Source organism: Cupressus sempervirens, chromosome 5, assembly GCF_028749045.1.
Source record: "Cupressus sempervirens isolate cs-2001-9-10 chromosome 5, ASM2874904v1, whole genome shotgun sequence".
Taxonomy (NCBI): Eukaryota; Viridiplantae; Streptophyta; class Pinopsida; order Cupressales; family Cupressaceae; genus Cupressus; species Cupressus sempervirens.
Window position 1 is genome coordinate 457,744,257 of NC_143122.1, and position 27,949 is coordinate 457,772,205.

Consider the following 27,949-nt stretch of genomic DNA (forward strand, 5'->3'; position numbering starts at 1 on the left):
TGTAGATGTCGCTATTGTGGAGAATATGGACACATTGGCATAAATTGTGCAAGGCATCACTTGAGAAAGAAAGATACAATAGTAAGATGTTATACATGCACTAAACTTGGTCATATAGCCAAGAACTACATGAACATAGGAAAGGTTGAAGATGAAAAGAAAGATAAAGCTGATAATATCAAGAAGCAGATGAGATAGTAGTGGATTCCCAAATCTACGGAGTAAAATAGTTCAAATAAAGTCCATGTCACTCAAGAAGTGGGTGACTCCACCATTTCCAATTAGATTCTCAAAGGAAGAACTAGAACTACATCTCCAAGCCAAATCTCAAGCAGTTCCAAATGAAAGAAAGCAAAAGATCCAAACTAGTATTTCATATATAAAGGGATCACATGAAATTAGGTCATACCAAGCAAGGTTAGTCATAGACTCAACCGAGCTAGGTTTGGTGTAACAAAAGTTTTCTTTAGTTGCTGAGTCACAAGCTTCTACCGAGCAAGTGAGTGGATGACAGTTTGTCATGAACTAAATCATTATGGTACCAAGCATTAATGGAAATTTTTTCATCAAAAAGGGAAGAATTTGACTTCATTTTTCACCATGACTTTAGAATACATAGAGTAGAGTGATTCCAGGTGCATCCAAGCTATTTTGAGCAAATTTGTATTGAAGAATTTGTTCAAAAAGTTTCTCTCATTTATCGAGTAGTCATGGCATCCAAAAGCACCAGTAGTAGCAAGGCAAAAAGAGGATCTGAGATGTTGGTAAAAGGTGTGGAATGGAAAGTGCCAAACTTTAAGCTAGTACTAGTAGTTGTGAAGTCACTCAAAATTAATAGAGCTCAATAACAAATTCCTCCTAAGGTACTCCTAATTAACGATATTTGCACTCATTTTAAGTGTTCTATTCAAGAAATTGGAAACATAGAGATGGATAGTGCCTTAGAAGAAATGTGTGTTGATGGTTTGCTTAAACCTGAGCATAAGTACTAAGAAGTCAAAGGGTTAACCCATATCCAACATATGCCAAGGTGCTTCTAGATTAAGTGGATTAGGTACATTCTTAGCCATGTTCACAATGGTCAATTATGGTTAGAGCAGCCCGTGTTGATCACAAAGAAAATGATACATAAGATTAGAGGTCTCCCTATGGTGAAAAAAGCTTAAACTACCAAAACCCTAGGTTAGGATGAACTTCAAAAGAAAACCCTAGCCGAGTGGGTTGGTAGAGGTCTAAAGATTAGCACTATTTTTGACATTGAATTAAGGTTTGGTATTCACATCTTTTCTCATAAGATCTATAGCTCTAGTCATTTGAATAGTGTGCCATGTGAGATAGTGGATTTGGCATTTAAGGTTGTGAAGAAGAATTTGGAATTTTATTTGTTAGAGTTATTATTGAAGCAATTGAATAAAAATATGGACAGTATCAGGACTTCAAAGAACCCTTGCAAATTTGGTTCTTTGTTAACATGTCTTTTCTTTTATATTCAAATGTTTTTTCCATCAAAAGGTTTAGTAGTAATGAGAAAAGATGTTCCAATTTTGTATCAGATTAATGAATTCATTGTAGAAATGGGTATAAAATTTGGTAGCATTAAAGATAATTACTTTGAATATTTCAAGGAGAAGATGAACAATAGGTTTAGGATTCCTCCCAAGCTTGTTGAAGACTACAGAGATGATGTACATCTTATGGTTGACTATGATAGAGTGTATATCCAAGCAATCAGGCCTAGAATTGCATGGGCGAAAACTCTTCTATATAAGGTTAACATTGATGAAACAAAACATGTCATTGAAGAACTAGTGAATGAGCCAATATATTCTAAGCTACCTATTTTTGGAACTTATGAAGAAGCCAAGGCTAGAATTGAGCTTGAAATCAAGAAACCTTAGGCTATAAGAAAAGGCAAGAGGAAGATTGGCAGGATGAAAACTACAAGTGCCCCTCTCATGCTTATCAAGGGAAAAGGAGAGGATGAAGAAGAAGAATAGGAATCTAAAAAGGAGGCAGAGCTAGTGAAGAAGAAGGGCAGGGTAATCATTACCAAGCCACCCAAGGCTTTCATAGCTACTTTCACAAGGAGATCCAAGAAGAAAGGTGGTAGTGAATTTGTATTGAGCAAGCCCCACTCACCTTTCAAGAAAGGTTGAAACAAATGGAAGAAGGAGAAGACATCACAAACTTCAAAGCCTTAAAGTTTGAAACTAGAACTAATGCTGAGAAAATGCAAATTGGGGAGCTAGTACTCAACAAGATGGGAAAATGGAAATATTCCCCTAATCAAATTGCCCCTCAAATTTCTAAAGAATTATTGGCAAGATTGCAACCCAGGTGGGAGTCAATTGTATAGACAACAAAAGATATATATGAGAAATCTTTAAGAAAGTTATTGCCTAATCTTATAGATGCAAAAGTTAGGGCAGTAATGAAAAACAATGAAGGTAAAATGATGATTAGATTCCATACATGTTTGAATTTGATCAAAGATATTGACCATGTGGTTAGGGATGCAACAAACATGTGGAAAAAAATCTATCATCTACACAAGCCCAGTGAAGACCCAATGGAAATCAAGGATGATGATGACAATGATGATGATGAAGAAGATAACACTCCATGTGTTACCATTGATGCCAAGGAATATCAAGAGTTGATGAAGAATGATGATGAAGAGAAAGAGGAAGAAGCTAAAGAGGAAGACAAGGAAGGAGATGAAGAAAGTGATCCAGTGAGAATTGCAGCACAAGTCATAGCCTCCCTTCCTCATTCTCCACTTAAGACTGCTACATCATTAGGGTTGGAGACTATTTCAGCAAATGTGATTGCAGCCACGATAGACACATCATCTATTTAGTCATTATTTGCTACCTCACAGCTCTAGGTATCTAGAATGGAAGTGTCTACCACTTCATCTACTGAGATGAAACCCTCTTCATTAGCTCCTGAGTCATCTACTTTAATAGTGTGTTCAGCATCCAGTTCATAAATTTTGTCAACTTCATCAGCAACATGTATAGTAAGTTCCCCATCATGTTCTAAAATTTTGTCTACTACAACTTTGATAGTGTTGGGACAAAAAATTGCATGCTTCATTTTTAGTCCCATTTCAAATTTTGAGAAATCAAGCCCCATAAATGCTTTTAAAATGACTTTGTACCCGGCTGTACCTTTGAACCCCATGAGTTGTTTTATGCTTCTAGCACCTTCCATTTAGCCTTTCCACCTATTTAATAAAGTTAAATTGACATTTCGAGCCATTCCGTGAAGTCCTATTTTGAGCTAGTGTCATTTTTGCATTTTCACCTATGTCGTATAGCGACAAGAGGCTGAGTTTGCAACTAAATATCTCACACCCAGAAATGTTTTTTGACTTTCCACTTTGAGAATATCTAGTATCCATAACAAAGAACCTATGTTTCATATTTTGAGTTGTTTCAAGTCCGTTTGACTAGGTTTTGAATCCCTTAAAGTTGGTCAGTTACTATTTTCATGATTTTGCACTTTGCACATTTTTCTAGGAAGCCTTGTTTGACATGTTATAACTTTTGACTAGTTGATTGAAATGCTAAATTTCCTTTTGTATTACATTGTAAAGGTCAGATACTTGTTATGTTTCAAGTTTTAGCTCTTGAAAAATCTGTTTGATTAGTTTTCAAATGTGATTCCAAACACAATTTCTATCTTTTTACTAGTGTCAGCATTTGCAGATTGTTTGGTACCCCTATTCGTGATGTTATAACTTGAGATCCATAATTTCTTAGATCAAATGGATTGTACCACTTTGTTGTCCTCCAAAAATTCTTTAAGTGTGCCAATTTTTAGGTCCTGACAAATCTATCTGCACATTTTTTGAGGTCAATTCCATTCGCAAAAAATCACTTTCTGTTAGTGTTTCTAATTTGCAAAATCCAAGTAGCCTACTTTGAACATACACCATTTGCACCCAATTATTCATCATGAGCCTAAATCATAGATCCATAATTTCCTCATGAAAGAGAATGTGTGTCCCAGTTTTCATTTCCCCATGTGCTCATTTACCTAGTTTTCCAAGCCGATTCCAGAGCTAGTTTGTTGTTTTCTAACATTTTTTCTTGCAGATAAATTTGAGAGGGAAACTTTGACAGCTAATATCTTTTGACTGGGAATTTTTCATGAGACAAAATTTGGTGGGATACAAGAATGTGGAACAGAGATCTAGTGTGCTAGTTTTTAGAGCCTGGTCAAGTGATTTGGTCAGTTTTTAAGGCCAGTCAAAGGACCTCTTGACACCAAATTCACAATTTGCAAATAAGTGGTAAAGTAAGTTTTAAATGTTGTTTCAGTGATGGATTTTGTTTTCAATTAGTTTGAGATGCCAAAAGGATTAATCTGAAGGATCAGTTGTTTGGAAACGAAATTTTTTTAGCTGGACCCGCTTTGGGGTCCGACTAGTCTTGTCAGATTGTTAAGGTACTAATCTTTTATTGGAAAAAGGATAAGTTCTAATCTTTGGATCTAGCATCTTTTATTGGAGATAGAATTTTCACAATTAAATTTCCATCTAGAGGCGCATATCTCTCTAGGTTGGAAGAAGACTTGAAGAATCCCATGTGCTCCATATTTTTTGTTATAATTGTCGAGTCTTGTGACAACCATCAAGGATCGAGCAAAGGTAGTTTTGAGCCCATGAAAGGATGTTAAACCTGAGAAACATCAGTTTGACCATGTTTTTGATGGTTAATGTCCAAAAAAAAAAATTCATTTTAGAAGGCACAAAAATTTGCTTAGAGGATCTATTTAATGACCATGGGTAGCTATGGATGAGGATTTTGGGAACCTGGAAAAGATGTTCAGTGCCTAGAAATCAATTGTGAGAGTGCCAGAGATAGATGCCAAATTTAAGATTGTTGTCCTAGCTTCATGAAAAGATCATTGCTTGGTTGATTTGTTGTATGAATGGCAAGAAGGGAAACTTCCTATTGAAATCACTTGTGTAATAAGCAATCATGATTGAGAGCCAAACACTCATGTCATTCAGTTCCTTGAACGCCACAACTAAAAGAAAATAGAGAACTAGCAAGTAGTTGCAACCAGTAGAAAGGAGGTAGAGTATGCATGAAGAGGTAGCATTCCAAAAATAAGGTGCCAACAGCCCACACCTATGCCAACAGAGCCAGCAAATTAGCAAGCCGTCCATGCAAACAAGGGAGTTCCCAACGCATGAGGAAGGAGTTCACACCTTTTTTTAAAAATAAGATCATGGTAAAATGAAAGAAGACCACCATACCACGCTGGAAGAGAAGGCAGTCTCACATAAAAGGAAGATAATGAAGCTGTAGCAACAGACATGGAGCTCACGCAAAGCCTCATAGCTGGAATCCATAGGGCACACAGGCAGGGAATGCCCATTTTGAAAGGAAAAACATACTGAATGAAGTTCACAATAGTCAAACAAGCCACCTCAAGCCAAAAAAGGAGACAACTCTATATGAAAAATAGAGATAAAATAATTAAAAGGCCAATATCCCACATTGGGCATGCGACATTTCTCAAAGTATTTTAAATACAATTACAAGCACATAACATAATGTTACCAAGGACACACCTTTTAAAAGAGCAAATGGCTGCTTGAGGGGTCCACTCATGCAGTTAGCTAGGAGTAAAGGCATAAATTTTGAAAGAATGTGCATGTACAATTAATGATGTCAGCAAGGCTAAAGTCACCTAAAAGTTGAAAATTCGGGAAGGCATTATGGCACCATAAAAAAATGGCAAGGTTTTTCGATGGCAACATAACGCCCTACTAGAAAACCTTGAAATCTGGTGAAGTGTGTGGGAAGACAGGTGGGTCTTACTTGAGGTCCTCAGCCAATTAAAAATGGACAAGTGGCAACCAAAACAATGACAAAGTGGTGATGTGGCACTCCGAAATAGGTGATGATGTGGTGAGATTGTAGACAGAACGAGGAGATTGCGACACATGGAAGATCCTGCGGTAGGTGCTATATTGCCAATGCAAGTTGCTTGGAAGTTAACCATATTGACATAACACCCTTGCTGATGTGGAAACTTCATCAACGATGAGTAGGTAGTTCATGAGCCAGTAGGGAGCTGCCACGTGGTGGCAGTGACAGGTCTAGAGGTGAATGACATGTGGTGGTGGCGAGGTGGATAGTGACTGGGTGATGATAGAGCAACCAGGCAGCCAACTAGGAGATGCCACGTGGCAGCCTGGGTGGTGCTCAGTGGGCCCATTGAGCAAGAGGATTCTAAATGAAATATCAATTTTTAATATTTTATTTGTTTTAAGGGCTCTCGTACATTTTTTAATGGATAAGTGGGTATTTTCTAAAGTCAAACTTTAGGGAATTTTCACATTTTTGAAATTCAAAACTGCAGACCAAGGTTAAATAGCAGAGGACTAATTTTCAAACTATGATTATGGAGGTTTCTAATATCCAAAATAGATGCTTCAATATATCGTCAAAATTGGGAAGAGCTGAATTTTTCATTTCTGGAGTCAGATTATGCACAGGTATTCATCAATTTGCATTGTAGGTCAATTTGTAAATTTTGGGGCATTGGCAACAAAAAAAATAGATTTGATGATTGAACATTAGAGTTTGTTAGAGGGCAGATTAGCAAACCTTTTGAAGCTTGAATGTGGAGAAAAACAATCTAAAAAGGTTGTATTGGCTTCTTGAAGTCACTTTATAACTGGTTTTTCACTTTTACTGTGAACTCATCTTTAACATCAGAAATTAGTTACGATGGTGAATCAAATATCTTAGATATTTTTGCCTTGTAGAGCCATAATGATGAGATTTTGATATTCAATTGAAGAGAGAAGGTAGAGAGAGGCTTTTGATCTTGTTGGGAAGGAATTCTAAGGGTACACTTGTCAATTGCAGATTCAATCTGAGAATTCACTTCTTCCTATACATCTCTCATTCTTTCTCATTGTGGGGGTTCCAATTTTTGTTACTGAGAAACCAGTTAGTTCCAGTTCTTTGGAGAAAATTGGCACATTACTGTGATACCAAGGTTTTGGATCCAGTTCTTGATGCATTCCCATGACTGTGACCACATTCTTTAGCAAATTCTTCTTGTATGAATAGTAGTCATAAGATAAATATAGATAGTTCAGATCTATTAGGTTGTTTCATGTCTTTCATTTCATGCATATGACTATATACTTTCAAGGAAATAATGCAAAGAGTAGCAGATGATTAAGTTTTAATTGAATCTTGTCTCCATTCTCATTGAGTTTCAATGTTTTATGATCTCTGAACAAAGAGCTTAGATCGTAGTTGCAGTCCCTTAAGACTATATGTTGTTTCATTATTGTTGATAATTCAAGGAATTGTGTAAATGCTTCATAGAAATCAACAGGGTTGCAGATTTATTGAGGAGGATATTAGGTAAGAATGAGATTTTAAATGAACATAGATGTCTATTTACAAGTTAAATAGATAGATCTATATCTGAAAATACACATATGTCTCAGATATTCATATGTATGTTTGTGATCCATGAATTTACCCAATGGACTAGGCACTGATAAGCTACAAGGTCACTTAGTTTTTGTTGCTGCATATCTGAGGGTTTGTTGAAATCAACATTATCAATTAAACTTTCTTTCCATTTTATGTTGAAGGACCTAAATAGAATGCCCTCACTCAACTTGTGAATATTCTAGATTTGCATTTAGCTACTGTAGATCTATGTCATTTCATGAGTTACTAGGAGAAATAAGGGTTTGTATCTACTTAATAGATTTAGGGATATGTTTTATGCATTAGTATGATATCATTGAATCTCAGGTCCACCTGCCTAGGTTTAGCAAAGCCTGAAGTAGAAGAAGGGTCATGCCTTATAGTTGGCCTATTGTTAGAAATGGCATGTTGAAAATGGGAGTCAACTGCCCCTAGACATGTCAATTTCTCAGTGGGATAATTGAAAACACTCTACCATTTTCAAACACCAACAAATAGCATCAAATTTTTATCCAGTTAGTTCTTTTGTTGTAAGTGCTCCACCTATTGTTACTTCAAGTTTGGGTAGCACATCATTTTTGGATATAGTTAGAACTTCTTTCAGATTTTTCCTTCAGTTGGACCCATTCAATTTTTGACTGCAAGTCCAGCTGTTTCTACAATTGTTTCTATTCCTAATTCCAAGGCATTAAGGTTAGAAGTAGAACCAAGGACACCACTAAAACTTCTTCTTACTAGGAAAGAAATTGATTATGATATCGATTTGGACAAGGAAATTATCATTCTTAAGTTGGATCTAGATACTGCTACAACTAATGAAATGATTCTATCTTTGCTTCTAGGTGCGATTGTGTGTTGTTTTAACAGCATCAACATTTCGGATCATACTCAATGATCCATGTTCTCTTATCTCTCTCATCCTGATGATGGATCATTGAGTATGATCCGAAACGTTGATGCTGTTAAAACAACACACAATTGCACCCAGAAGCATACATAGAATAGCATGGATTGTGGAAATCTGTTACAATTTAATGAAATGATATCGGTCAACCAATTTTTGGAGTAGAAGGAAAGGTAGAAATAGTTAAGAGTTGAAAGAGATAGAGAGTTCACAATAATTGAAAATGCTAAAAATATAATAACGAAGGCCATAGGTGTTGATGTGGATTCTTCACAACACATTTTTCTACAATTGGAAGAAGTAGTCAATAAGTTTAATGAGGATACATCTAGCCAAGAGAAGTTAATTGAGAAGGTAGAGAAAATTTTTGATAATAATGTGCTTGAGAACATTGCTCAACACATTGCAATAAACTAGGTAGAACTATCTTAATTTTTGAGCAATCTTGAACAATCTTTTTCCAATGTGACATCACTTTTGACCAAACTTTATGATGTTACTAAGTATACCAAGGAGATTAAAGAGAAATTGAATAAGATTAATGTAGATATGAAGGCTAGTGCTCAAAGGCTACATCTTGACCACAGTTCAAGCTCAACACACCACATCAAGGTGAGATTTTTGTCAGATATGTAGGCCAAATTGCTAAGAGAGGAAGCTAGGATTAGGTCCACACTGATAGATATAAAAAATGATCCTTCCAGTTATGGACTCAATGTAGAAACATGTTGCATATTAAAAAACATTGGTCTAGGATAACAATTTTTCCATAGTAGATCATATGATTGAACTTTTTGCAGAAGTTCAAGTGGCACTCTCCACCTACAAAATTTTGCAAGACAATTGGGATAAGACATTAGCCCTTATTCTCAAGGTACACTCTAAATTTCTCTCACATTTTGGTGTCTTTATTTGAATGTATTGCATAACTCTTTGGCATTATTGTCAAAAAAGGGGAGTAAGAGATGATAAGAGACTTGTGGAGACAATAAGGGAGAAAATAGAGTGATATATGTATAGAGAGGCTATGTATATACTATGCCATATGTATGGGGGAGATGTGTGAGATATGTATATATAGCAGCTTTACAAAGATTAATTTTGAAAAATAAAAAATCAGACTGTCAATGTACATCAGGCTTATAAATGTTTTTGTCACTAATGCCAAAGGGGGAGGTTATTGGCATTATGTTGTATTTTTCATTAGTGACAACACTTATTCAATTTTGAATGATTACTGAGCTCATCACTTAGTCTATAGTTTACATCGAGCATTCAATGGTTGTCAAGTAAGTTTAGCAGTTAAGTAGTTCACGCCAAGCATTCCTGAAGCTACAGAGTGAGTGCGCAGTCCAGTAGTGTTTACAGAGCCTATAGTGTTCGTCGAGCAGATAGTGGTCATTGAGCTTCATAGTATCTACCAAGTCATTAGTTTGTGTGATGTGAAGCCAATATATACTGAGTGATGGATGTAATGTGTTTACCAAGTGAAAGAAAGGTAAACAAAGGATTTAGTATTTATCGAGTAACACTATATCTACCAAGTCTCTAATGGTTGCTGTGTCCAAAGATATTTTGTGTGATTAGTATGGATTGAGCTTCTACTTTTACTGAGTTCATGATGATACTAAGTAATGCAGTGGATTTTGAGTATCAGAAGTTCACCAAGTTAGCTTGCAAAACCTGAGTTTCTACTGTTTGGCTGACTCAGTAATATTTTGTTTACTTGTGTTTTATTTGACCTTGTAATTGTAAATATTGGAATGGTATATATGTAATGTATTGTATCATTTGGAATGTATGGAAAAGTGTATCAAGAAAATAGATATGTAATATTTTGTGAAGAGTGAATGTGAATCAGCATCAGAACAAAGTATTCAACAAGGTCTACAAGGAGTAGCAAAGATATATCAATCACAAGAGGTGATCTGTACTTCAAGGATCTATTCAACAATCAAGTTGTAAGTTAGATCTACTATTTCATCTTGACAGGTGAATTGGTTTTCTAAATCCTTTAATAGGGTAGACTTAACAGTCTTCTTTTAAATCTCTTAACAGAGTGCATACTTCATTGTATGTTTGTAAAACCTCTAACAAGGTGGATCTAGCAATCCAAATTGCTCTTAATAGGGAAGATCATCAGAAGTGGTCAATGTAAGCCCTAACAGGAAAAATTTATATTGTGGTAGTGAATTTTTATGGGTATCATCCCCACCCCAATTTTACTTTCTATTTGGAAGGTTTTTGAGTCACCAAAATACTGTGTTCATGTGTTATGAATGTTTGTCTTTTTCATGAATGCAATAGATTAGATGAATGATGAATGGATTAAGTGTTGAATTAAATTAAAGTTTTTGAGGTTATTGATTCACCTCTCCCCTCTTAGTAACCTAGCTAGTCTTGATTATTTCCAACATAATATATGTGATACATATACTAGAGGATTTTAGCTAGATCATTCAAGACAACCTAAGAGTGATTCTAGTGAGCTCATCATCCTTTGGGAAGTGTCTCCACCTTGGATAGAAGCTCAAACTAGTAAACCCCTTTGGACGACGTATAAATGAGAAGAAAGGTAATCTTTTTTCTCCATCTAGGCCAAGTTTGGGTGATATATTATTTTATGGTAGCCCGAGATGGGAAAAATTTCCCACAATTTTAAAATGGTCAAAATAGATTCTTAAGTAAATCACGCATGTAACAACCATTTTCCATGACTCCATGAATATTATTATGAACCAACTTAGTAGATACCCTTTTATCCTTGGTATGTTATTTTCCAAGCAAGAGAAAAAACATCCCTCAAGATTACTTACCATCATGCTCCCTTGGTAGAGGCATAAGGCTACTTGGATTTCATCCCCAAGAGTTGATGTGCACACAAAAGGGGGACTTCTATTTTTCATGCCTTCAAGATTATTTGATGTGTATCATTTGAAGATCAACTCTTGTATTGACTCACCTCTTCAATTATAAGGACATATTGCACTAGAATTAGGAGACATCAAGTTGTTGGCCATGGAATAGCATATTGAAACCAATTTGACCTTAGAGATAAAAGTGTGCTTGAATTTTCTACATTGTGAAATGACCTTGTGAATCTTTTTTGTCAAAACATATGGTGCAAGAGCATCCTAGGTGTAAGAGAAATCTTGCATCACCTAAAAATATTTTTATTTTAGCCTTTTCTATTTTAATAAGGACTAGTAGATAGGATGGTTACTATTTATGAGAACTTGCTATTTTTAGTAAGTTTTTCATATGAGCTCAGAATGTTCTCATTTTCTATAGGAAGGTTCATTTTGGAGTTGTAAGCCTACCATAAAAATCTCATTGCTCAAGCATAAGTATCGAAGAAGTTATTGTGGATTTTCAATGGAAAAATTTGTAGAAAAATATTCAGTCTCACCGTTGGAGGCCTTAGAGTGCTCAGATGAGGTCTTAAAACTCAACAGAAGGCACTAGCGCAATCCTATGCTTGTAGATAAGGAGCTAGCATTCCTAAAAAGTGGTTATAATAGCCAATCAGAGAAATGACTTGTGAGTTATGGCCTTTCAAAGTTGGGCTACCCAAAATATCTAAAATAATTGTCAAAGATGTATTTGATTGACTCTATATGTATTGTTAGGGTCTATTAGCCCTACGTATTAAGTTTTATTGTCTAGAACCTTTCTAGTGGCATAAAATTGCCTATTTAAGAAAGCCCAAATATTGTCCAAGACAACTCTAGGTGATAGTTTACAGCTTGTCTTGCAGATTATTGTAATGAAGGCACCCATGTGGATTTGTAAATTGTACTTGTCAATTTTTTAATACCACATTTGTGGTACAAATAAGAATTCCATATTTTGTTCTCACATTTTGTGTTGTTTCTTTGTTTCTATCATGAGTTTATGGTATTAAGGGGAACATGCTTCATCAAATTGTATCAGAGCGAGAGTTCCTAAGAATGTGGATAGATCGCTGAACATGAGGCAATTTGCAGCAAGAGCTTGGGTTGGGTGAAGTTTGACAAGAAGGAGTTCTTTATTGTGTAGACCAATAACTCATTGTGAGGTATTTTTCACAAGGTTCTTGTGTCACAAGAAGTATTCCTTATGAAGACTTGAGCATGGAGAAGAGAAAAAAGAAGATGATGTTTGTGATTGGATGGATCATGAGGATTCCTAGACTTGAGAAAATTAGAGAAAGAAATCAAGAGGCATTGTGAGTTGCATTCTTTTATTTTCAAAAGCAAGTGAATAAATTAGAAGTAGAGTTTCAAAAGAGAAGAGTTCATCACTAGAAAAGAGATGATGATAATTTTTTTGATGTGGAAAAGATAGAAGATCTTGTGGAGTATCATACATGTGATACAAAAGAAGAGCAAGAGGATGAAGATATATATATTTGTGAACCTAAAGTTGAAGAAGACGAAGAGCATGAAGATGAAAATATTTGTCAGTTATAAGTAGATGAAGATGATTTGAAGATTGTAGTAGTAGAGAATGCATACAATTCCTTGGTTCAAAGTCAAACAAGTGAAGCAACTACTTTCCTTGTTGAAGAAATGGAAGAAGAAATCAAAGATGAAGATGTGAAAGAGGTAAATTTCTCTGTATCATGGGATGTTGTCTTTGAGATGAATCTAAAAGATGATGATGGTTTGCATGAGGATCTTGTTAGTGATGTGTGGTATGCAAAATAAGATTAGTATGGTGTTGTTTAGTTTATTACAAGTATGTTTAATTTGACAAGATTGGAGGAGGATGAGAATTATACTTGGATAGAGTTCATTGCAAAGGAGAATTTTGAGTAGCAAACACTTGTTCCAGCTAGGTGTTGGAAAAGAAGAAAGAAAGAAATATATCAATTATAGATACTTGTTCCAGTGAGGTGTTGGAAGAGAAGAAATAAGAGAATAAATAAATTTCATTGTCAATTGCTTCATTTTGTGAATTCATATCCAATTTTTTTTTCCTACCTTACATCATGAAAAAGGGGGTGTTATTTAAAAATAATTATATATATATATATATATATATATATATATATATATATATATATATATATATATATATATATATATATATATATATATATATATATATATATATATATAAGAGGAGAGAGAAAGTGACAAAAATAAGAAAAATAGTTGTCATTCCATTTATCGAGGTGTGTAGGTGGAATTTTAGAAGTTTGTGGAAAGTTCCTTAAATCATGCATTTGATATTTGTTGTGATCCAAAAAAGAAATGTAATTTTCTAATTGGGTCACATGTTGGTGCTTAGTTGTATTTGGGTGGAAATTTAATATTTATGTTAAGGTAGTTATATTTACCTTTTATCCCATATTGGTTGTGTTTGTAATATCTTAGGTGGTAAGTACCTATATAAGCAAGGCTTATGATCATTTGTATTCAAGCTCTTCAAGTGTAAGCTCTCTTAGTGAAGTTCTCATGGTGGAATCTCTTGTAAGCAAGCTTGGATGTGAAAGTTTTCTTGGTGGAAGCTCTTGGTGTCAAGACTCTTCTTGTGTAAGCTCTTATTTTGGAGTTCTCTTATGTTGAAGCATTTTCAAACTTCTTTTGGAAAAAAGTCATATCTATGATGTCATATTGTGGATGTTGTAAGAATTTTCAAGTCTAATAAAAGCATGTTTTGTAAAGTGGTCCCTTCGTCAACATACACATTTGGTTCTATCAAGATCCTTTTGCTAAAGAGATCATTGTATTGTCTCTTTCAAAGTTTCTTTGTCCTTCAAATGATCTTTTCTCACTTTTTGAAGTCTTACCATCATTTTCTAGAAGGTTTTTAGCAAGTCTATTCATAAAAAACCTAAGTAGTTTCAGTTGTTCTATTTAAATCCTTACTTCCAACCTAAACTATTATATCATCCCTTGATAAAATAATTTCTTTCCCACTTAGGCTCTTTTTCTATCCAAAATTAAATATTTTCTAACCTAAGAAAAAGGTATACTTAGCATAGTCACTACCTTAACCCAAAGTTGAGATAAACCTAGTGGAAACCTCATGTTAGACCAAACAAAAATCAAGTCTAAAAAGGTAAAATATAAGCAACCAACAATATATAGAGAGATAGAAGAAAAATGAAAGAAACACACACCTAATCCAAGAGTTGCTAAATTAGATCAAATTGAGAAAGAAGGTATTGATTTTTCCCTACTAATTGAGTTGGACCATAGGATTCAAAACATAACCTTAAGAATAGAGTAAATTAAAGCCTCATTAACTACATTAGCTATAAGTCCCTCTTCTTCCAACAAAATTTTCACTTATCACATCATAGATCTATCTTTTAGGTTTATCATACAGGTTATTATCCTCCTTAAGATTATGTTGATTCATTATCCTTAGATCATGCTTTAGAAATCCTTCCTCATCCAAATCAAAATCATAGATCAAAATCCTCTATCATCCCCATCATCCTTGAGCATTTGGTGTCACATTATTAGAGTTTTCTATCCTACATCCTACATCCATCATCCCATCATGATTTTTTATTTGACTAAGCATTTTCTAGGGTTATATTTATTAATCATGTGTGTCTCTCACCACCTTGAGCTAAAGGTTGGGCTCCACATTTGATCATCATTTGTCTTCTGAAGGGGCATAAATCTATCCTAAAGTTGACATCATCATCATATCTTGAACTTACACATAGGAAACACATCTCTTTTAATTTGACATCATTTCACTCATCCTTTTGGTCCCCTAGTGATCATATCATTAGAAGTAAGATCCTTTGTTTCATCTATCATACATCTCGTCATCCTATAAAATTATTGCATCATAGTTGTCACATCCTTAGGAATCTTAGAAAACTACTCTTTTGCATATTTGCTCCCATTTTCATATGATCTTGCATTTCATCCTTAGGAGAATTATCATTTCATACCACCTACCACATGTTTTGGCAAGAACAAAAGAAGGAAGATAGATATGGACCTTAGTTTTAGTGGTGGCTCAACTAGCACACAACCATACCCAATGGTATCCATTATCATACATGACCAACCACCACAAAATCCAAATGATTTGGGTCCCCCACTAGAAGCCATAGATGCCTTTTTGAATCAACCTAGGCATGCAACCCTTGTCAATTCTATCATAGAAAAAAATAGAAAAACCATAATGGAAATTTTTTAGAGAGATAATATTGGTTCCTTTTGCTTTGGGAGACCACCACCTTTGGACATATCAGATCCTGCACATCCCTTATTTGGTAGAATAACACCACCCATTGGTCTATCTGATCATAATGACCTTTTTTTCATACCAGAAGAGGACATCAAATAGTACAAATATAACTCATAGATCCAAATGTACCCTCCACCCAACTTGGTGCTCCCATCCCATAGAATACCCAACCCACCATCACACAGTCATCGGTCCACACAACACCTCAATAACTTACCATCACACAATCTACACCTGTAACCACTTCCATCATTGCTACTTTTTCCACTTCACAATTCACATCCATTCCATTAAACATTACAAGACCTTCCACCTCCCAAATTGCTACTTGCACTTCATACATACCCACCAGTAGTGCATCCAACACATTTAATTAGAACACCAAATCAACATCACAATTTAGTACACAAATTTCATGAAAAGGGCCTACCAACCCACCTTTCATAACCCCTAGTCCATTTACATCTATTTCAAACACCATAACTTCATTCCCTCTTTGTCCTTGGAGTTTTGGAGAATCACAGGGGCCAACTAAAAGCCTTCCACTTAGTAATTCATTCAAGCCAATCTTCCAAACACATCAACCACCACCATCACCACCCAATCCACCACCACTCATCACCAACTAATTTTATATGCCACCCTTAGAAAGTAGAAAAATTATTCCACAACAACAACAACAAAAAATGGGGATAATTCCATACATCAACTATCTGGCACCCCTCAACACCTAGTTTCCCTCTCAAGAATGAGAAAAACCAACATACATTGGATAGAATATGAAATCTCAATGCATAGGACCCCAAGATACCCATTGGAAGGATTAATGGGGAATAAGAAATTAAGAGGGGGGGCAGTGAATCAAGATCTTAAACTTTTACTGAAACCAAATTAATAATTTCACATCTAATGCATTTCATATCTTAACAAAAGAAAAAAAAAAACATAATCATCCATGAAAACTTCAACACATAACATAAAGATTTGGTAACCTAGAGACACTTCAACATGAAGGTAAAACTAGGGTGGGTATGGAACCCATGAATCTTCACTATTGCAACAATAAAGTTAACCTATTAGGGTTACGATATTTGATCATATATTAGATCTCACCTTGTTAAAGGAATATACACTAACAATGAAGTAAGGAATCTATTAGGATGTTTTCATAGATATGTTAAGATTACTTTGTTAAGAGATTTAACTAGATTTACTTAACCAGAACTCATTCAGTTGCTAAATCTCAATTTTATCTATAAGATAGTTTTGGGTCTCCTCTTTGTAATGCTTCTGATCTCCTAATCTGATGTCTTTGTTCAGTCCTTCACTACTCTAATTTCCTTGTCTGAATTGATTCTATAATTATCCTTTCTTCTTTGTTCTTTTCTTTGTTCACTCCTACACTTGCACATTCACACACACACACACACACACACACACACACACACACACACACACACACACACACACACACACACACACACACACACACACACACACACAGACACACACACACACTCTCTCTCTCTCTCTCTCTCTCTCTCTCTCTCTCTCTCTCTCTCTCTCTCACACACACACACACACACACACACACACACACACACACACACACACATTCTAGGGTTATAATTCTCTTTAAATAGATGTTCTTTGAAATTTCTAGAAAATAGTTTACAATCTATCTCCTTATATCATTTCCATTTGATTGGTTGATTTTCATTCCTCAGGATGATTACCTTCTATAATGACGTGTAACCATCATCTTAGTTGGATCTAAAATTATTAAGTGTCATATAAAATTTAGACAAAATAATTTACATATTTTTATGTGCTATTACAAACTCATATGACAAAACTAAACTACTCGACATATGAATATTATGACGCTTGATCATAGTGAATCATTCATACTATCACTCAGCTTCTATATACCTATTTCCTTAGAAACCATTAACTTATCATTATAATCAATTCTAATTATATATTATTCATCTTGTACATGTCTTTGGTCTCAACTAAATACTCTACAATCATTAATATACTCCACATGAGCTTTGTATACTTGACCTTTACTAGATAACTCAATCACAGTGATGACTGAGTAATCTTGTCTAGTAAATGACTAAGTGTTTAGACACTAATATACAACATAGGATTAGAGATAAAACTATATATATATCCACCTATCTAGCAACAACCACCACAATAGTAGTATGTGCAAACACCCATGTAATATCATCCATCTAGATAATAGTCCCACACCTATTCACCCTAAGAGTAACTATAGTATCAACAATTTACCTAGAAAATACAAAAGTACATAAGCCACCTCCCTAAAAATTGATATCACCCATCCAAGTATAATTTCAATCCACATTCCACTCACCATAGTACACCCATTAAAACTAACCATATTTATCTTCCCAATTTAACACATACCCTACACTAAGGGTACCAAGAGTGGGGACACCTGCAATAATACCTGTCAAGCCTAAGTGGAAAGAAATGAAGAATGGTTTAAAAGAATTCAAAGATGGAACCAACTAAAAGACATTCAAATTTGAAGATGTTTGTCCATACCCATTTGATAGTGCTATCACAATGATACCCTTCCCCAAACACTTTTAGATTCTCAAATTTGATAAATTCAAGGGGAAAGGTGATCCAATCATGCATGTCAAAGAATTTTACATGCATTTCCAAGAAGTATCCTATAATTATGTATTCCTCATGATCCTCTTTCCTAAAATTTTGGGAGGTCCCACTCTCAAATAGTGCTATTGGATACCCTTGGGTACAATTAACACCTTTGCTAATCTTTCATAAGCCTTTGTGTCACAATATACCCATCTTGTTGAAATTGAGTCATTTGTGGTCAATTTGGTCCACACCAAACAAAAGAGGGTGAAATCTTTACTAATTACTTTCAAAGGTTGAAAACTCTCGTGCAAAAAAAATTTCTTGCAAACAACCAAAGTGTCACCATGTCAAAAATGTTCATTGACAATGCACATCCTAGAATCTCTTACCACATGGTATGAACTACCTACAAACATAGAAAGATCTCAAAGAAAAACATATGGTCCTAAAGAAATGTCTCATTAATGATGGAATCATAAATATCCATAAAGAAATAACCAAGACTAAGGACACTCTAATGAAAAATCATGATACTGGAACAGAAAAAAATACCATCACAAATAGTGCCACTAACACCTGACATGTCCAAGTGATTAATACAACACCTAGCACATTAAACACTCCTTATCAACCAATGACCTGATAATAAAAACCATCACATCAACCAAATGCATGCTATCAACAAACATATCAACAACCTTCACAACCTCAATATCAACACAACACACCAGTGCTCACTTAAAAAGGACCAACAAACTAAACCAATGCTCTCACTATCATAGCTAGACCAGAATCATGGGTCCCAAGGTAATCCTAAGTTTACACCCCCTTGGGAGAACCACTAGATTTTATTTTTGAAAAAATAGCCAAAGATAATCTCATCCACTACCCACAAACATAACTACTAGACAAATCAATTTAAAGCACTGTGGTATAGAAAGAATGATTTTTACAACTTTCATCATGTTAAAGGGAATCTCACCCTTAGATGCATTCAACTCAAAGATTATGTGCAATATCTAATTAATCGTAATGAAATTATAGTTGGAGCATAAGCCTCTCCAAATGTATTACTATTGATCCATTACAATGCATTCCCACCACATAGAAACAAAAATGTGGGCAAGACACCTATGCAATATAGAAATCCCAAAAAAATCAACCAAAAAAAAAACCCAAACCAAGGAAGGTGAAAATCATGGAAGATCTCAGGACTACACTTACATATACCTAGACTATGGTAGCTTGATTAGTTGTCTATCTTAGGTGGAATCCTCTGTTAATGTAATCAATATCAAAGAACTTGATAATCAATGTGCAGTCACTACACAAAGAACCCAACTTAACATTGCATGACCACTTATGCCTACCCTCACTCCTTTTATAATACTTTAGAACATCTTGGGAACATGCTAGCCTAGATCTCCATCATGTATTTACTTCACACTAGTCCACTTTATAAAGAAATCCTCAATAGTGCACTTCATGAATCTCGTGTCCCTCTTAATATCAATGCTACAAAATTTTGAAATTTAGTAGGCCATCTCTCCACCTCATGTGCATTATCCTTCAAAACCTCTGATATCCCAATAGTTGAACCAAATTACATCCTTCTTCTCTACATACTCGTCATGGTTTCCAACTTTTTTGTCAAGATGGTCATGATAGCTAATGGATCAACCTTAAACCTATGTACATTGAAATTCATTAAAAAAGTAGGGTAAACTAAGGAAGACATCATAAATATAGTCATCACCATCAAAGACTATGACAACTTGGAGTGAACCACCAAAGGAACAATTTTGCTACCTATCATAGTTGGGCCTGCTACTCACAAAACAATTTTCCATGTGGTTGATTTTAACCTACCCTTTAGTATCCTCCTTGGTCCACTTTGGATTCATGCTATGATGAGAATTCCATCCACTCATCATCAATGCATCAATTTTTTTTATCATAGTACTGAGATAACCATCCACACTGATCCATAACCCTTTACATATTGCAATGTGGTAGAAACATCATATGATAACCATTTCCATAGGATTGAGATTGGCACTATCATCGCTAGTTCTTTTGGTACCTTCCATGATCTTCACACCATCGTAGCCTCACTACTCTTCACTGTTAAGATCAACCACCAAGGTTGTTGTGAATATTCTCTCAAATACATTTTTTGTTAGTATTTTACCTCTTGACCACATGCTTGCAAATACCCAACTTGTCAAGGACTGAAGAAAGACAAAACTCCTCAGCTCAAACAACTCAAGCTCACCACATTTGTTTCCAACAAGATCCTTAATGGGGAAGAAATAACCCCTAACATCAACACATGGCTATACAAAGAACCACATCCAAAAGATAAACAACTCCTTGATTAGTTTAAACAAAAATATCCATGCCTACATTTACTTGCTACTGAATAGTGGGATTATTAAGGAGGTGGCCTAGGAAAAGAGGAGTCTGGCATTAGACAACTAGTAGAATCATACAATGAAGAGAAGAAGAAAGGTCTAGGCTACTAACTCCCCACAACTAGGGGCACTTCTAAGAATGGTCGTGCCATTTTAAACATCCAGTGTGACATTGTAAAAGTCAAAGACATCCCTAAAGAAGTTGAAAATAAAGCCCATGATGATATTTTCATTGATAAAATCATCTTAGGAGCTTCTATACTCTACAAACTATCCATCAACCTCATCAACCTTCTCCTTACTTATCTTGAACTCATTGATTGTGACTGACCAATTATAATCCATGTTGACAAGTTTTCTATAGAGAACAAATTCCTAATATTCATGGTAGCCGAGACAACACACAAAAAGCCACCAACACCATCATCTTATTTCTATAAATTGGACTCAAAGGGCTACTTTGGGGAGGATGAAATCTCCTATCAAAAAAATGATTAGAAAATAGACAATAAAAAAAGAAAAAGAAAAAAAAAGGTATCCCTTGGTGAAAACTCTTCTAGAGCACCATTAGATCATTTAAAAATAAAGGATGTATTTGACAGTGAAAACCTCTTTGAGGCACTTGAAGATAGAGATTTCATCCTTCCCCCATAAGATAACATGCCTATAGTATCCTCAATCCTAACCAAGAACACCAAGCCATTTAACATTAGTTTAACAAAGACACTAATACATTTGGCATCGATTTGTGATGGCTAAGTGTCACAATTATGACGGAAATGTGTCACCACTGCAACAATAATAGACGTCGTTGTTTTTTAGTTGCAAATTATGACGTCTATCCTCTTCTGTTGTAATTTTGACGCCTGTCCATCGCAATAGAACCACTTTATTCCAGCATGAATCCCTTCGCAATTTCGACGTCTGCCTCAAGCATTGCGACGGGGTCGCATCGACATCTGGTGATAGGGTCACTATGGCGGCAGCCATCCCATTACTTCCCTAGATGTCACTGATGAGAGCCAATTATAACCTATTTAATACTCCATTTTAATCTATCTTACGCACTTTCCTACATACTTCTCTATTCCATTTATATCCCATTTCATTCCATTTTACCATTATAATGTTGCATATAGTTTAATATAATTAAGTAGTATTTAATATTGTTTTGGGATTAAAATATGGAAAATTCATTATTGATTATTTTTTACTAATCTTTACCACTGTAGCATGTTGATTCGTTGTTGTATATCTTCCTATTAGTTAACAACCTCCTGTCGCCTGTCAGTAGGTACCGCAACTTCCTATCGCCTTCTTCACCTTCTATGGAGGACTCTTATTGGTATTTATTTGGAGTATTTTCTATTCCAACAATATTGAATAAGGAATATGTTGAAAAAAATATAATGATATTATTAGAATTTTGCAAGAAATCACAATTCAAACATTTTCTATAGTCAATATTGCATGGTAGTTTCTGAGCAAATGAAGATGAATTTGAAAAATCCGAGATATGGGTTTTGTTTAGAATAGAGCCAATTCAGTTCTCATGCGGCCAAATCTTTAGAAAGTGAATGAAAAAGAAGTTATGAGTGGTTTTCTAAAGGTCAATATTTCAGATTTACCATTTCGGCCAAATTTTCATATTGTTTATTTGTTATATTATTAGAAAATTAGTTTGCAAATAATTAGTATATTGTTAAGAAATTAGTTTATTGTGTTCTAGAAAGAGTGGTCATCTAGTTAACACTCTTTGTTAAAAATAAAACAGTAAGTTTCAACCATAAAGACTAAACTTCCATGATAAAAATGGAATTGTTTTTTTATATGTAAAAGGCTATATAAGCCATCACATATTCAAGAGAGGAGGAGAAGAATGAATGAATCATAACATCATAAATATATTATTGTGCTGAGCTGATTTAAGAGTTCTTTGAGCATTTTTTTCATTCAATTTGTTGGGAGGAAGGGCGCCCACTCTCCTACAGCTGATACACTGTAAATAATTTATTCTAGTGTGTTTGGAAATTGTTTATTATGTTTTATATTGTTATGTTTGATAGTTTGATAATTTTTGTTAGTTAATATCATATTTCTATATTCATTGAGTGTTAATAATCTATTTTTATTTCAATGCTGCAGATCTAGTTAATATGGATTTCAGATTTGATTTCTATTATAATTTGTCTTAATTTCTGTACTGTAGTTCCTATCGCATTCCTATATTGTAGTTTATATAGAATTTTCACCACAAAATTAGAAGAGAAATAATTGTGCATTAAGAAATTATGTTATCAGATTAACCATCCATATCTTATGCATGTTTATGGTTTGTAGATCAGTTTGGTTTGTATTTGAGAGTTTTGTTTTTAGATTATTAGATCTATTGAAACTATTATTGCCAGAAAATTATAGTTCCTATCGCGAGGAAGTGATAGTTCCTATCACCAGAATTACTTTAGTTTGTTGCAGATTTATTCTTGTGTGTTCTAGATGTATTCATAATCCCTCATATCATAAGCAACATGCCTTGATAGCATATTGCTCGGACACCTTTCACAAGCTTATGCTCTCGGATTGACACGAATAGACCAAGCTGAATTTCATCATAAATTATTAATTATTTTCTTATTATTCACCCCAGTGTTGGCCTATCAATCGCAATTGTGATGTCCTTGGCAAATTGCGATGGGGTCGCGACGACACTTGGCGGCGGGGTAGCTGTGGCGTCGATGCCACTGGCCATCACAATTCTTGCATTGATGTTGCAATTTGAAGGAACTAAAGTCACACTAAAGTATCTCATCCAAAATGCCATAGTATCATTTTTTAGACTCTTGAGGATGTAAGTCCTTTCTAGATGAAATATTAGTCACTTGAAAGACTGCAGTTATTCCTGAATCACAAGTTTTCTTCTTGTCATCCAACACTTTGACGCAAAATTTTTGACCATTACAGAACATAGCCTTGTGGTGTCTAACCTGCAATAATATGTGAAACATGTCAAAATTATTGCATCATGAGTTGATAAACATACAGGTGATTAATAAATTTGTATGTACCTGGAAATGTCTTGAACTACGTGCTAAATCTATTTCCCTTTGTGTAACATTAGAATCTCCATTACAATGAGCTTCTTTAACCAATGAAGATACACCTTCCCATGTTAATTTGTGACCAGAATGTTGACATCGTTCAATCCATACCATCATCCAATCAAGATTGTTTGCAATATACAAATGTAGTGCATCCCACTCTTGAGCACCTGTACAAAAAAAAAATAGACAACTTACAACCAATTTATTTTGAGGATTAAGAAATAATTTATTACAATAACATCTTATAATTTATTACCTCACTTTCCTCAATTTACCTTTCCCCATCAAGTACTCCCCTTCTAATTTTTTAAAAGGCTCGAGATCCCAAATGTGATCTACATGAATATTTGATGCAAACTTGGGAAGATATTTAGTAATGTACACCATAGTCTGGTATACGATATATCCCTCTACCATAGAACCCTTAGGATGTGCTCTTTGTCAAACCAAATCCTTCAAAGATTTCAAATGCCTCTCAACCATCCACATTGACCTAGTGTGTACAGGTCCACACAATTCAATCTCCTCAACTAGGTGAATGAGGTAGTGTTCTTGTGCATTGAAAAAAGTTGGAGGTAGACACTTTTTCATTTCACACAGTAAATGAGGAATTCTTCTCTTCCAATAGTTTATATCTTTTTTATGGATTTCTTTAGATGACAACCACCTACATTAAGAGATTCAAGTCACAAAAAATATATAGATATGAGACTTTACAAAATAATATACAATAGATTACATAGCAAGAAAAAAAAATCGCGAATATAATAAATATATACAACAAATTGAACAGATATTACTGCTTACCTCATATATTTTCCAAGATCGTATATCACTCATTTGATGTTATTGTTGAAGTGCTCTGGGAGAGATAGAGGAAGCACATACTGCAATAATTATAAACCAATCATTTCATTGTTTTCTAACATAACATAATGAACATTACACGTAGTTTATGAATATATTGTAAATACAAAAGAACATAACTTACCTTGACGAAAGTATGCCAATCATGCGTTTTGAGCCCTGGCCCAAATTCACTTTTTTTGATATGAGATTGTTTATGCTCACAACAAATCCTATGGGAAATCGAATTTTTCGTATGACTTCTTTTATGGCATCACTTTGCTGCTCCATTAATAACCATGGAAGGGCACTTATATTAATCTAATCTCTATTGCTATTTGAGTGAATGAAATTCTTCAATGCATGATTGGATTCATGTATGTCATTACAAATTTTGACAATTTTTTCTTTTTCACGCCTTCCATCCAATATTTTCCTCAATGTCTCCATTATATTATTTCCAATATGCATAGTATCAAACAAATGCACAATTTGTAAGTGCTTGTAGTAGGGCAACCTACTAAATTTTTTGGGATAGCTTTTTAGTCCCTTTGGAAGGTTGTCAATATTGCCTTGACGACCTTCACGATCATCAATTACACAATTAGTAAACAAAAATCACAATAGAAATATATAAATTACATACATAAACCATTAGGTGGAACATAATTACCTCCACGATTAATTCTATTATATTCCAACTTCCATAGGCGACGTGTCATTCTTCGTGGCTTTGATGTAGTCTCTTCTTTCCCATTGAAAAGATATTTTTCCATACTTCGATACTTATGATTCCTGTGGAGGAAGTGTCTACACTCATCAAACACCTGCTTTTCTAAATTTTTTGAATGACGAGATTTCATCTTTGGACCACAAATTGGACATGCAAATTTTCCTTTTGTTTGAAGACCTACAATATAATGATATAATTGGATTATTAAATATGTTGATTTGTATAATTAGAATTATTGTGTGCAACTTGAATTCACTATAACATACCACAAAAATGTGTTAGCCCTGGGGCATCATGTATTGTCCATGCAAGTATTGCATGGAATTGAAATTGTCTTTGTCCTATTGGTCTAGACATGTCATACATAGTGACACCATTCCATAACTCCACCAACTCATCAATAAGAGGCTCAATATATACATTCATATCTTTTACTTGATATTTACCTACTTGAATGAATAGTAACATTAAATAATTATTGTGACCATTTTATTGCAAGATTTGTAAGTACATGTAAATTAATAACTATCAAATGATAAGATACTTGGAACAATCATTGTCAACATAATGTGCTCCCTCTTTATTGACATCCATAGAGGAATGTTATTTTTGATAACAAAAATAGGCCACACCGAGTAAACAGATCTCATCTCTCCAAATGGATTGACACCGTCTGCTGCTAATGAAAGCCTGAGATTACGAGGTTCTTCTTTGAAGTGTTGCCACTTTTCCTCTATGTGCATAAATGCTGAACCATCCATAGGGATTTGAATATGTCATCTCGACTTCTATTGCATGCATGATAATCCATAAATTGAGCCAAGCTACTACACCTGAATAATTGTCGCATCCGTGGAATAATGGGGATGTAACAAAGAACCTTTTGAGGCACCTTTTTTGTTAGTCGATCTATTCGATATCTACTCGTATGACATATAGGGCATTGTGTTGCAAATTCATGTTCTTTATAATATATAATATGATCGTTGGGACAGGCATGTATTGCTTCATACTCCATTCCAATATCTTTCATAACAACAGTTAATTCTTGATATGAGCGAGGTAGAATATTTGATGATGGTAACAGAAACTCGCCTATCAATCTACAGCAAAAAATATAAGTTGTTAATATAAACAATATTAGTGGTACATTATTCACCCTTTGTTAACTATAAAGATATATATGACATACCTTAACATACATGACATTGTTATGTTGGATAAACCATTCATAACCTTCAAGTTCAACAACAACAATACAACAGAGAGAAGAGTTGTTTGGGAGTCTTTGTATAGGGGCTCGTATGCCTTCTGAAGTAGAGGTACATCGAGGCTATCATCATCATCATGATCAGATACGCTTGGACTAAATGTGTCATGGATCAATGTATTTATACCATCCTCTTCAATTGTGTTTTTTGGCGCATGATCGTCATCTTCCATGGGATCATTATCTTCACCTTGGATATTTGCACCTCCATGTTCCTCCACTTCAAAAACCATATTCTTCAGATTGTTGTGGTTCATATCATGTACTTCCCTGGGAAGATCAACCTATATAAAATTGATTAACATAAATAAACCATGATCATCAACTCATCATCAAGTGAATTCATATGTATATAAATTGTTAAAATGATATAATGAATGACTTACCAGTGGATGATAGTCATGCCCCCCCTTCAATGTGACCATTCTCCCTACAATATCTCTTAACTATTTTGATTAGAAATCTTCTACAGTTTAAGCCCTTACAAATATTGCAAGGACAATAACATTTTCCATCACCTTTTCTATTCAAGTTAGACCACAATCTAACAATTGTCTCCCTGTTTTGTTCTTCACTTATATTATCTGACATGATTGTTCTTTGCAGGAAGCAAAAATTGGGCTATGAAAACTTCGGTCTACAACTTTCACAAACTAAGAAAAACTGTTGAAAGTACACAAATCTTCTTAGACCTAGCTAAATACTTTAATATTTTAAAAATACTTTCTTTGACTTTATTCCTAAGATTATTTGTAAAACTTTGACCAACTGCTTGAAGGTCTTATTTCAAGAGACCTTACAACATTAAGCCACTAAAAGAAATTTCAAAACATATAAGCAAAAATTCTAGTTAAAATATATATTAGAACAAAAAATTACAATTTTAATACTCGAGCGTGCGGCTATAACTTGTGTAATGGCCTTCTTGCTTAGTTGTAGAAGCTCTCCAGCAATCAAATTATACAAACTACAAGGCCTAACAAAAATTTCAAAACATATAAGCTACAAGTCTAGTTAAAATATACATTAGATTAGATTCAACAATAGCAAGCAATGTTATTCAGAATTAGATTCAACAAACCTTAGTAGTGTAAATAGCCATCTCCTCTAAACTAGACTCTAGACACGAGGGGGCATTCACATACTCTTCCCCTAAAGGTATCTTGAAGAAAAAAAACCACTATTCTTGAGTTTGTGAATTGCACCTCGAGATGAATGAAGCTTAAAAGGAATGAAAAATGTTTTCATACATTTAAATTAGGATGTAATATTTATTCACAAGTATATACCTTGTAAGCACTTAAAATTGCTGTTATATGTGTTGTAGGAAAAGAAGAAGTTTCAAGATAAGTTTACA